The sequence below is a fragment of the Rutidosis leptorrhynchoides genome, chromosome 6 (assembly GCF_046630445.1).
Source record: "Rutidosis leptorrhynchoides isolate AG116_Rl617_1_P2 chromosome 6, CSIRO_AGI_Rlap_v1, whole genome shotgun sequence".
Classification (NCBI taxonomy): domain Eukaryota; kingdom Viridiplantae; phylum Streptophyta; class Magnoliopsida; order Asterales; family Asteraceae; genus Rutidosis; species Rutidosis leptorrhynchoides.
The window spans coordinates 335,419,209-335,431,842 of NC_092338.1; positions in this window are offsets into that span (position 1 = coordinate 335,419,209).

Consider the following 12,634-nt stretch of genomic DNA (forward strand, 5'->3'; position numbering starts at 1 on the left):
GAATCATCACGTTCCATTTAGAAACTCGGCATGACTTACTGTAATATAATCACGTTGATCAAGTGTCATTATATTATACTAGTTCGTGGTTCAATTCCCAACACTACTTCAAAAATATTCCTATTTTAAATTCGAAAGTTTCAGAATTTAGAAACTAAAATAGTTTCTTTTATGATGTAATATAGATAGCGTGAAGAGGTAAATGATTTCAGATAAGAATAATTATGAAAATATCTTCATAAATATGGAGGATATTTATAATGAAAGATACGATGATATCTTAGAATTTCTAATATCAGAGGATGATGAAGAATATTGTCCGTAAGGGTTTAGAGTCAGGAGCAAGGTATTAGATAATGACTTCAGCAGACATGGAATCATTTGGATTTCTTTGAAGGTAGATTTCGTCCTTGTGATTTATCCACAGCCTTCTTCATGGTTTGCTCAATCCGTATTTTTCAGTACCAAATCTTCTCTTTTTCTGAGCTTTACCAACACACTACTCTTTATCATCAAACTTTTTATTGTTAAGGTCGTTTATAGTTTTTGCTGCTTCATCAGCATTTCGAGAACTAGTTCGCAGTTTAGGGTGTTTTTCAGAAACTTCACATTCAAAGTATATAAGTCCAGAAGATAGACACATATAATTATTGGCGTAGACTTGCTGCGAGATTTTAAAATACTGATTGCTAATTTCTGATAATTCGTATGGCAATTCTCGTTACAAGATGCAGATGAGTAAATGATGGGGTTTTGATAAATATAAAGATTTTTTGGAAAGTCAAAGATCAATGAAGTTGTTAATAAGTTTACTGCTAATGTGGCGAGATATGAAAGGTTCCCTGTTAATAATGATGAAGGGGTAATCATTATAATAAGGCTTATTCGAATGAACAATTGAAGTTGGTTTGCTGGAGCTGTGACAAAACCGTCTATTTTTAGAAGGGATTGAAAAGTTATTTTAGCTAGTAAATGCCAAAAGGTCTGACATGGATACATGTTAAATTATGACTTTGGTTTCAAGAGTTTTTCAGGTACGTAACTGTGGATAACATGTGGTTGGATCATCATCTCGATTGTTCATTATTTGAAGTATCTTCAGTTATTTCGAAGGGCTTGAACACAGATTATAATCGTTAATATACATACGATGTTCTAACACAGTTTTGAAGTCAAAGTATAGCTTTGAAAGATGTAAGAATCTAAGAGTGATGATACCGGTTATATCTTGAATTGAATTCGGCGATTTCAAAATCAGAATATGTAATTAGATTTTTGAATGAGTATGGTTGTTTTGATTTCTATAAAAGAATGTATATTGTTGTGAAAGTAGGGAGTATAATGGATGATTTGCTGAATCAGATTCGAAGAAAGTAACATATTGAAATGTCCCATTCTTATTGATTAAAAACGTTCCATATTAATTGATTTCGTTGCGAGGTTTTGACCTCTATATGAGACGTTTTTCAAAGACTGCATTCATTTTTAAAACAAACTATAACCTTTATTTCATAAATAAAGGTTTAAAAAGCTTTACGTAGATTATCAAATAATGATAATCTAAAATATCCTGTTTACACACGACCATTACATAATGGTTTACAATACAAATATGTTACATCGAAATCAGTTTCTTGAATGCAGTTTTTACACAATATCATACAAACATGGACTTCAAATCTTTTCCTTATTTTAGTATGCAACAGCGGAAGCTCTTAGTATTCACCTGAGAATAAACATGCTTTAAATGTCAACAAAAATGTTGGTGAGTTATAGGTTTAACCTATATATATCAAATCGTAACAATAGACCACAAGATTTCATATTTCAATACACACTCCATACATAGAGATAAAAATCATTCATATGGTGAACACCTGGTAACCGACATTAACAAGATGCATATATAAGAATATCCCCATCATTCCGGGACACCCTTCGGATATGATATAAATTTCGAAGTACTAAAGCATCCGGTACTTTGGATGGGGTTTGTTAGGCCCAATAGATCTATCTTTAGGATTCGCGTCAATTAGGGTGTCTGTTCCCTAATTCTTAGATTACCAGACTTAATAAAAAGGGGCATATTCGATTTCGATAATTCAACCATAGAATGTAGTTTCACGTACTTGTGTCTATTTTGTAAATCATTTATAAAACCGGCATGTATTCTCATCCCAAAAATATTAGATTTTAAAAGTGGGACTATAACTCACTTTCATAGATTTTTACTTCGTCGGGAAGTAAGACTTGGCCACTGGTTGATTCACGAACCTCAAGTTCCTTGGATAAACCTACTGGAAATGAGAAAAATAGATCTAGCATCAAAGGATCCTTGGGTGGCTTGAAAGTTCTTGTATTAGAAAGATAACCTACTGTAAGTAACAAAGGTTTCTTGATCTTGGATGATTACTTGGAATGGATTTAGAAAACTTGGAAGTAAACTTGCAATCTTGGAAGTATTCTTGATTTTATGAAACTAGAACTTTTGGAATTTATGAAGAACACTTAGAACTTGAAGATAGAACTTGAGAGAGATCAATTAGATGAAGAAAATTGAAGAATGAAAGTGTTTGTAGGTGTTTTTGGTCGTTGGTGTATGGATTAGATATAAAGGATATGTAATTTTGTTTTCATGTAAATAAGTCATGAATGATTACTCATATTTTTGTAATTTTATGAGATATTTCATGCTAGTTGCCAAATGATGGTTCCCACATGTGTTAGGTGACTCACATGGGCTGCTAAGAGCTAATCATTGGAGTGTATATACCAATATTACATACATCTAAAAGCTGTGTATTGTACGAGTACGAATACGGGTGCATACGAGTAGAATTGTTGATGAAACTGAACGAGGATGTAATTGTAAGCATTTTTGTTAAGTAGAAGTATTTTGATAAGTGTCTTGAAGTTTTTCAAAAGTGTATGAATACATATTAAAACACTACATGTATATACATTTTAACTGAGTCGTTAAGTCATCGTTAGTCGTTACATGTAAATGTTGTTTTGAAACCTTTAGGTTAACGATCTTGTTGAATGTTGTTAACCCATTGTTTATTATAACAAATGAGATGTTAAATTGTTATATTATCATGATATTATGATATATAATATATCTTAGTATGATATATATACAGTTAAATGTCGTTACAACGATAATCGTTACATATATGTCTCGTTTCGAAATCATTAAGTTAGTAGTCTTATTTTTACATATGTATTTCATTGTTAATACACTTAATAATATATTTACTTATCATTTAACATAATTAACCAGGTGTATCAATATCTTAATATGATTCATATGTACCTAGTAAGACGTTGTTATAACGATAATCGTTATATATATCATTTTCGAGTTTCTTAAATTAATAGTCTCATTTTTATGTATATAACTCAATGTTAAAATACCTAATGAGATACATACTTATAATAAAATCATGTTAACTATATATATAACCATATATATGTCATCGTATAGTTTTTACAAGTTTTAACGTTCGTGAATCACCGGTCAACTTGGGTGACCAATTGTCTATATGAAACCTATTTCAATTAATCAAGTCTTAACAAGTTTGATTGCTTAACATGTTGGAAACACTTAATAATGTAAATAACAATTTCATTTAATATATATATAAACATGGAAAAGTTCGGGTCACTACAGTACCTACCCGTTAAATAAATTTCGTCCCGAAATTTTAAGCAGTTAGAGGTGTTGACGTATCTTCTGGAAATAAATGCGGGTATTTCTTCTTCATCTGATCTTCACGCTCCCAGGTGAACTCGGGTCCTCTACGAGTATTCCATCGAACCTTAATAATCGGTATCTTGTTTTGTTTAAGTCTCTTAACCTCACGATCCATTATTTCGATGGGTTCTTCAATGAATTGAAGTTTTTCATTGATTTGGATTTCGTCCAACGGAATAGTGAGATCTTCTTTAGCAAAACATTTCTTCAAATTTGAGACGTGGAAAGTGTTATGTACAGCCGCGAGTTGTTGAGGTAGCTCCAGTTGGTAAGCTACTGGTCCGACACGATCTATAATCTTGAATGGTCCAATGTACCTCGGATTTAGTTTCCCCCGTTTACCAAATCGAACAACGCCTTTCCAAGGTGAAACCTTAAGCATGACCACTTCTCCAATTTCAAACTCTATATCTTTTCTTTTACTGTCCGCGTAGCTCTTTTGTCGACTCTGGGCGGTTTTCAATCTTTGTTGAATTTGGATGATTTTCTCGGTAGTTTCTTGTATTATCTCCGGACCCGTAATCTGTCTATCCCCCACTTCACTCCAACAAATTGGAGACCTGCACTTTCTACCATAAAGTGCTTCAAACGGCGCCATCTCAATGCTTGAATGGTAGCTGTTGTTGTAGGAAAATTCTGCTAACGGTAGATGTCGATCCCAACTGTTTCCGAAATCAATAACACAAGCTCGTAGCATGTCTTCAAGCGTTTGTATCATCCTTTCGCTCTGCCCATCAGTTTGTGGATGATAGGCAGTACTCATGTCTAGACGAGTTCCCAATGCTTGCTGTAATGTCTGCCAGAATCTTCAAATGAATCTGCCATCCCTATCAGAGATAATAGAGATTGGTATTCCATGTCTGGAGACGACTTCCTTCAAATACAGTCGTGCTAACTTCTCCATCTTGTCATCTTCTCTTATTGGCAGGAAATGTGCTGACTTGGTGAGACGATCAACTATTACCCAAATAGTATCAAAACCACTTGCAGTCCTTGGCAATTTAGTAATGAAATCCATGGTAATGTTTTCCCATTTCCATTCCGGGATTTCAGGTTATTGTAGTAGACCTGATGGTTTCTGATGTTCAGCTTTGACCTTAGAACACGTCAAACATTCTCCTACATATTTAGCAATATCGGCTTTCATACCTGGCCACCAAAAATGTTTCTTAAGATCCTTGTACATCTTCCCCGTTCCAGGATGTATTGAGTATCTGGTTTTATGAGCTTCTCTAAGTACCATTTCTCTCATATCTCCAAATTTTGGTACACAAATTCTTTCAGCCCTATACCGGGTTCCGTCTTCCCGAATAATAAGATGCTTCTCTGATCCTTTTGGTATTTTATCCTTTAAATTTCCCTCTTTTAAAACTCCTTGTTGCGCCTCCTGTATTTGAGTAGTAAGGTTAGTGTGAATCATTATATTCATAGATTTTACTCGAATGGGTTCTCTGTCCTTTCTGCTCAAGGCGTCAGCTACCACATTTGCCTTCCCCGGGTGGTAACGAATCTCAAAGTCGTAGTCATTCAACAATTCAATCCACCTACGCTGCCTCATATTCAGTTGTTTCTGATTAAATATGTGTTGAAGACTTTTGTGGTCGGTATATATAATACTTTTGACCCCATATAAGTAGTGCCACCAAGTCTTTAATGCAAAAACTACCGCGCCTAATTCCAAATTATGCGTCGTATAATGTTGCTCGTGAATCTTCAATTGTCTAGACGCATAAGCAATCACCTTCGTCCGTTGCATTAATACACAACCGAGACCTTGCTTTGATGCGTCACAATATATCACAAAATCATCATTCCCTTCAGGCAATGAGAATATAGGTGCCGTAGTTAGCTTTTTCTTCAATAACTGAAACGCCTTCTCTTGTTCATCCTTCCATTCAAATTTCTTCCCTTTATGCGTTAATGCAGTCAAGGGTTTTGCTATTTTGGAGAAATCTTGGATGAATCTTCTGTAGTAACCAGCCAATCCTAAAAATTGACGTATATGCTTTGGAGTTTTTGGGGTTTCCCACTTTTCAACGGTTTCGATCTTTGCCGGGTCCACCTGGATACCTTCTTTATTCACTATGTGACCGAGGAATTGAACTTCTTCCAACCAAAATGCACACTTTGAAAACTTAGCGTACAGTTTTTCTTTCCTCATTACTTCTAACACCTTTCTCAAATGTTCATCGTGTTCTTGGTCATTCTTTGAGTAAATAAGTATGTCATCAATGAAAACAATGACAAACTTATCAAGTTATGGTCCACACACTCGGTTCATAAGGTCCGTGAACACAGCTGGAGCATTAGTTAAACCAAACGGCATGACCATAAACTCGTAATGACCGTAACGTGTTTTGAAAGCAGTCTTTGGAATATCATCTTCTTTCACCCGCATTTGATGATACCCGGAACGTAAGTCAATCTTTGAATAAATAGACGAGCCTTGTACTTGATCAAATAAGTCGTCGATTCTCGGTAGTGGGTAACGGTTTTTGATGGTAAGTTTGTTCTACTCTCTGTAGTCAATACACAATCTAAATGTACCATCCTTCTTCTTGACAAACAAAACAGGAGCTCCCCATGGTGATGTGCTTGGTCGAATGAAACCACGTTCTAATAGTTCTTGCAGTTGGCTTTGCAGTTCTTTCATCTCGCTGGGTGCGAGTCTATAAGGAGCACGAGCTATTGGTGCAGCTCCTGGTATAAGATCTATTTGAAATTCAACAGATCGATGTGGAGGTAGTCCCGGTAATTCTTTCGGAAATACATCGGGAAATTCTTTTGCGACGGGAACATCATTGATGCTCTTTTCTTCAGTTTGTACTTTCTCGACGTGTGCTAGAACAGCATAGCAATCTTTTCTTATTAGTTTTTGTGCCTTCAAATTACTAATAAGATGTAGCATCATGTTGCCCTTTTCTCCGTACACCATTAAGGGTTCTCCTTCTTCTCGTACAATGCGAATTGGATTTTTATAACATACGATCTCTGCTTTCACCTTCTTCAGCCAGTCCATGCCAACTATTACATCAAAACTCCCTAACTCTACTGGTATCAAATCAATCTTAAATATTTCGCTACAAAGTTTAATTTCTCGATTCCGGCATATATTATCTGCTGAAATTAATTGACCGTTTGCTAATTTGAGTAAAAATTTACTATCCAACGGCGTCAATGGGCAACTTAATTTAGCACAAAAATCTCTACTCATATAGCTTCTATCCGCACCCGAATCAAATAAAACGTAAGCAGATTTATTGTCAATAAGAAACGTACCCGTAACAAGCTCTGGGTCTTCTTGTGCCTCTGTCGCATTAATATTGAAAATTCTTCCGCGGCCTTGTCCATTCGTGTTCTCCTGGTTCGGGAAATTTCTAATAATGTGGCCCGGTTTTCCACATTTATAACAAACTACATTGGCATAACTTGCTCCAACACTACTTGCTCCGCCATTACTCATTCCGACACCATTTGTTCCTTTCATTCTGTTAACCCCTGGTCCGTAGACCTCACACTTCGCCGCGCTATGACCATTTCTTTTACACTTGTTGCAAAATTTGGTGCAGAACCCCGAGTGATACTTTTCACACCTTTGGCATAGTTGCTTCTGATTGTTGTTGTTATTGCGGTTGTTATTGTTGCTGGGATGATTGTTGTAGTTGTTGTTGTTGTTGTTGTTGTTGTTGTTGTTGTTGTTGTTGTTGTTGTTGTTGTTGTTGTTGTTGGGCCGTTTGTTGTAATTGCGATTAATGTTGCGATTGTTGGGATAATTGTTGCGATTATTGTTGTAATTGCTGTTGTTGTTGTATTGGTGATTCTTATCACCGTTTTCCTCCCACTTTCTTTTGACTTGCTTCACATTGGCCTCTTCAGCCGTCTGTTCTTTAATTCTTTCCTCAATCTGGTTCACTAGTTTGTGAGCCATTCTACATGCCTGTTGTATGGAGGCGGGCTCGTGTGAACTTATATCTTCTTGGATTCTTTCCGGTAATCCTTTCACAAACGCGTCGATCTTCTCTTCCTCATCTTCGAACGCTCCTGGACACAATAGGCACAATTCTGTGAATCGTCTTTCGTACGTGGTAGTATCAAATCCTTGGGTTCGTAACCATCTAAGTTCTGTCTTGAGCTTATTGACCTCGGTTCTGGGACGGTACTTCTCGTTCATCAAGTGCTTGAATGCTGACCACGGTAGTGCGTACGCATCATCTTGTCCCACTTGCTCTAGATAGGTATTCCACCATGTTAACGCAGAACCTGTGAAGGTATGCGTAGTGTACTTCACTTTGTCCTCTTCAGTACACTTACTTATGGAAAACACCGATTCGACCTTCTCAGTCCACCGTTTCAATCCGATCGGTCCTTCGGTTCCATCAAATTCCAAAGGTTTGCAGGCAGTGAATTCTTTGTAGGTGCATCCTACACGATTTCCTGTACTGTTAGATCCAAGGTTATTGTTGGTATGTAGCGCAGCCTGTACTGCGGCTATGTTTGAAGCTAGAAAAGTACGGAATTCCTCTTCATTCATATTCACGTTGTGTCGAGTAGTCGGTGCCATTTCCTTCAAAATAGTCAAATGGAACAAGTTAATCATACAGAATATTAAGAGTAGTTAATAGTATTTCGTAGCATAATATGAACTCATTTATAAAAGCTTTTTCTTCATATTAGCGTTTTATAAGTTTAAATTTGGGTAGTACCTACCCGTTAAGTTCATACTTAGTAGCTAATATACAATTCAACTACTACAATTGTATATGAAAAACTGATTATAATAATATTTCGCGTTCAAACTTTTATACAATATTATACAAACTTACAATACCGCTTATTTTACATAAAGCATGAAATATAGCACACAATAACTTTGATACAAGATAGTTGTGAAGATAATTCTAGCTAGTACACAAGTCGTTCAACAAAGGCAATAAAGACACGTAATTCATACGTCCAGAAACAAGTCATGCATTCTGGTTTTACTAGGACTACTTCCCATCCTTGGTCTTGTGGAACATAACCGTTATGGCCGTTGATAAGACAGCGTGTTGTAACATCGTCAAAGGGACGAGGTTATGTAATGACCAACAGTCTCGTAATAACCTAAAAACCTCATTTCTTACCCCAATTACCGACTCCGTCACTTGTGGGAACGTTTTGTTTAATAGTTGTAGCCCGATGTTCTTTTTCTCACTTTGGTGAGAAGCGAAGATTACTAACCCGTAAGCATAGCATGCTTCTTTATGTTGCATGTTAGCCGCTTTTTCTAAATCATGAAGTCCTATATTCGGATACATTGAGTCAAAATAATTTCTTAACCCGTTGCGTAAAATAGCATTTGGGTTCCCCGCAATATATGCGTCAAAGTAAACACATCGTAACTTATGGGTTTCCCAATGTGATATCCCCCATCTTTCAAACAAAAGTCTCTTATAAACCAAGGCATTCTTGGAACGTTCTTCGAATGTCTTACAAACTGATTTCGCCGTAAATAGTTGTGCCGAAGAATTCTGACCGACTCTAGACAAGATTTCATCAATCATGTCTCCGGGTAGGTCTCTTAAAATATTGGATTTTCTATCCATTTTGTGTTTTTATACTGTAAAATAGACAAGAGTTAGATTCATAAAAAAAATACTTATTAATACAAGCAATTTTTACATATATCATAAAGCATAAGCACACTATATTATATATATTACACCACACGAATACAACTTTCTTATTCCGACTCGCTCGTTTCTTCTTCTTCGGTTTTGGTTCGTTTTGCCAAGTTTCTAGGGATATATGATGTTCCCCTAATACGAGCTGTCGTTTTCCACAACGGTTTAGAAAAACCTGGTGGTTTAGAGGTTCCCGGGTCATTGTTACAACTTAAGGGCTTCGGGGGTTGACGATACATATAAAGTTCATCGGGGTTGGAATTAGATTTCTCTATTTTTATGCCCTTTCCCTTATTATTTTCTTTTGCCTTTTTAAATTCAGTTGGGGTAATTTCTATAACATCATCGGAATTCTCGTCGGAATCTGATTCATCGAAGAATTGGTAATCCTCCCAATATTTTGCTTCCTTGGTGGAAACACCATTGACCATAATTAACCTTGGTCGGTTGGTTGAGGATTTTCTTTTACTTAACCGTTTTATTATTTCCCCCACCAGTTCTATTTCCTCCTCCGGTTCCTCCTCTTCCGGTTCTGATTCTTCTTCCGGTTCTGATTCTTCTTCCGGTTCTTCTTCGAGAACTTGTGAATCAGTCCAATATATATTCGACTCTTCGTTATTATTAGGTGAGTCAATGGGATTTGTGCTAGAGGTAGACATCTATCACACAATATCAAACATGTTAAGAGATTAATATATCACATAATATATACATGTTAATAATATATAGTTTCCAACAAAAATGTTAAGCAATCATTTTTAAAGAAAACACGGTCGAAGTCCAGACTCACTAATGCATCCTAACAAACTCGATAAGACACACTAATACAAATTTTCTGGTTCTCTAAGACCAACTCTCGGATACCAACTGAAATGTCCCGTTCTTATTGATTAAAAACGTTCCATATTAATTGATTTCGTTGCGAGGTTTTGACCTCTATATGAGACGTTTTTCAAAGACTGCATTCATTTTAAAAACAAACCATAACCTTTATTTCATAAATAAAGGTTTAAAAAGCTTTACGTAGATTATCAAATAATGATAATCTAAAATATCCTGTTTACACACGACCATTACATAATGGTTTACAATACAAATATGTTACATCGAAATCAGTTTCTTGAATGCAGTTTTTACACAATATCATACAAAAATGGACTCCAAATCTTGTCCTTATTTTAGTATGCAACAGCAGAAGCTCTTAGTATTCACCTGAGAATAAACATGCTTTAAACGTCAACAAAAATGTTGGTGAGTTATAGGTTTAACCTATATATATCAAATCGTAACAATAGACCACAAGATTTCATATTTCAATACACATCCCATACATAGAGATAAAAATTATTCATATGGTGAACACCTGGTAACCGACATTAACAAGATGCATATATAAGAATATCCCCATCATTCCGGGACACCCTTCGGATATGATATAAATTTCGAAGTACTAAAGCATCCGGTACTTTGGATGGGGTTTGTTAGGCCCAATAGATCTATCTTTAAGATTCGCGTCAATTAGGGTGTCTGTTCCCTAATTCTTAGATTACCAGACTTAATAAAAAGGGGCATATTCGATTTCGATAATTCAACCATAGAATGTAGTTTCACATACTTGTGTCTATTTTGTAAATCATTTATAAAACCTGCATGTAATTTCATCCCAAAAATAGTGGGACTATAACTCACTTTCACAAATTTTTACTTCGTCGGGAAGTAAGACTTGGCCACTGGTTGATTCATGAACCTCAAGTTCCTTGGATAAACCTACTGGAAATGAGAAAAATAGATCTAACTTCAAAGGATCCTTGGGTGGCTTAAAAGTTCTTATATTAGAAAGATAACCTACTGTAAGTAACAAAGGTTTCTTGATCTTGGATGATTACTTGGAATGGATTTAGAAAACTTGGAAGTAAACTTGCAATCTTGGAAGTATTCTTGATTTTATGAAACTAGAACTTTTGGAATTTATTAAGAACACTTAGAACTTGAAGATAGAACTTGAGAGAGATCAATTAGATGAAGAAAATTGAAGAATTAAAGTGTTTGTAGGTGTTTTTGGTCGTTGGTGTATGGATTAGATATAAAGGATATGTAATTTTGTTTTCATGTAAATAAGTCATGATTGATTACTCATATTTTTGTAATTTTATGAGATATTTCATGCTAGTTGCAAAATGATGGTTCCCACATGTGTTAGGTGACTCACATGGGCTGCTAAGAGCTGATCATTGGAGTGTATATACCAATAGTACATACATCTAAAAGCTGTGTATTGTACGAGTACGAATACGGGTGCATACGAGTAGAATTGTTAATGAAACTGAACGAGGATGTAATTGTAAGCATTTTTGTTAAGTAGAAGTATTTTGATAAGTGTCTTGAAGACTTTCAAAAGTGTATGAATACATATTAAAACACTACATGTATATACATTTTAACTGAGTCGTTAAGTCATCGTTAGTCGTTACATGTAAATGTTGTTTTGAAACCTTTAGGTTAACGATCTTGTTGAATGTTGTTAACCCATTGTTTATTATAACAAATGAGATGTTAAATTGTTATATTATCATGATATTATGATATATAATATATCTTAGTATGATATATATATACAGTTAAACGTCGTTACAACGATAATCGTTACATATATGTCTCGTTTCGAAATCATTAAGTTAGTAGTCTTATTTTTACATATGTATTTCATTGTTAATACACTTAATAATATATTTACTTATCATTTAACATAATTAACCAAGTGTGTCAATATCTTAATATGATTCATATGTACCTAGTAAGACGTTGTTATAACGATAATCGTTATATATATCATTTTCGAGTTTCTTAAATTAATAGTCTCATTTTTATGTATATAACTCATTGTTAAAATACCTAATGAGATACATACTTATAATAAAATCATTTTAACTATATATATAACCATATATATGTCATCGTATAGTTTTTACAAGTTTTAACGTTCGTGAATCACCGGTCAACTTGGGTGACCAATTGTCTATATGAAACCTATTTCAATTAATCAAGTCTTAACAAGTTTGATTGCTTAACATGTTGGAAACACTTAATAATGTAAATAACAATTTCATTTAATATATATATATATAAACATGGAAAAGTTCGGGTCACTACAGTACCTACCCGTTAAATAAATTTCGTCCCGAAATTTTAAGCAGTTAGAGGTGTTGACGTATCT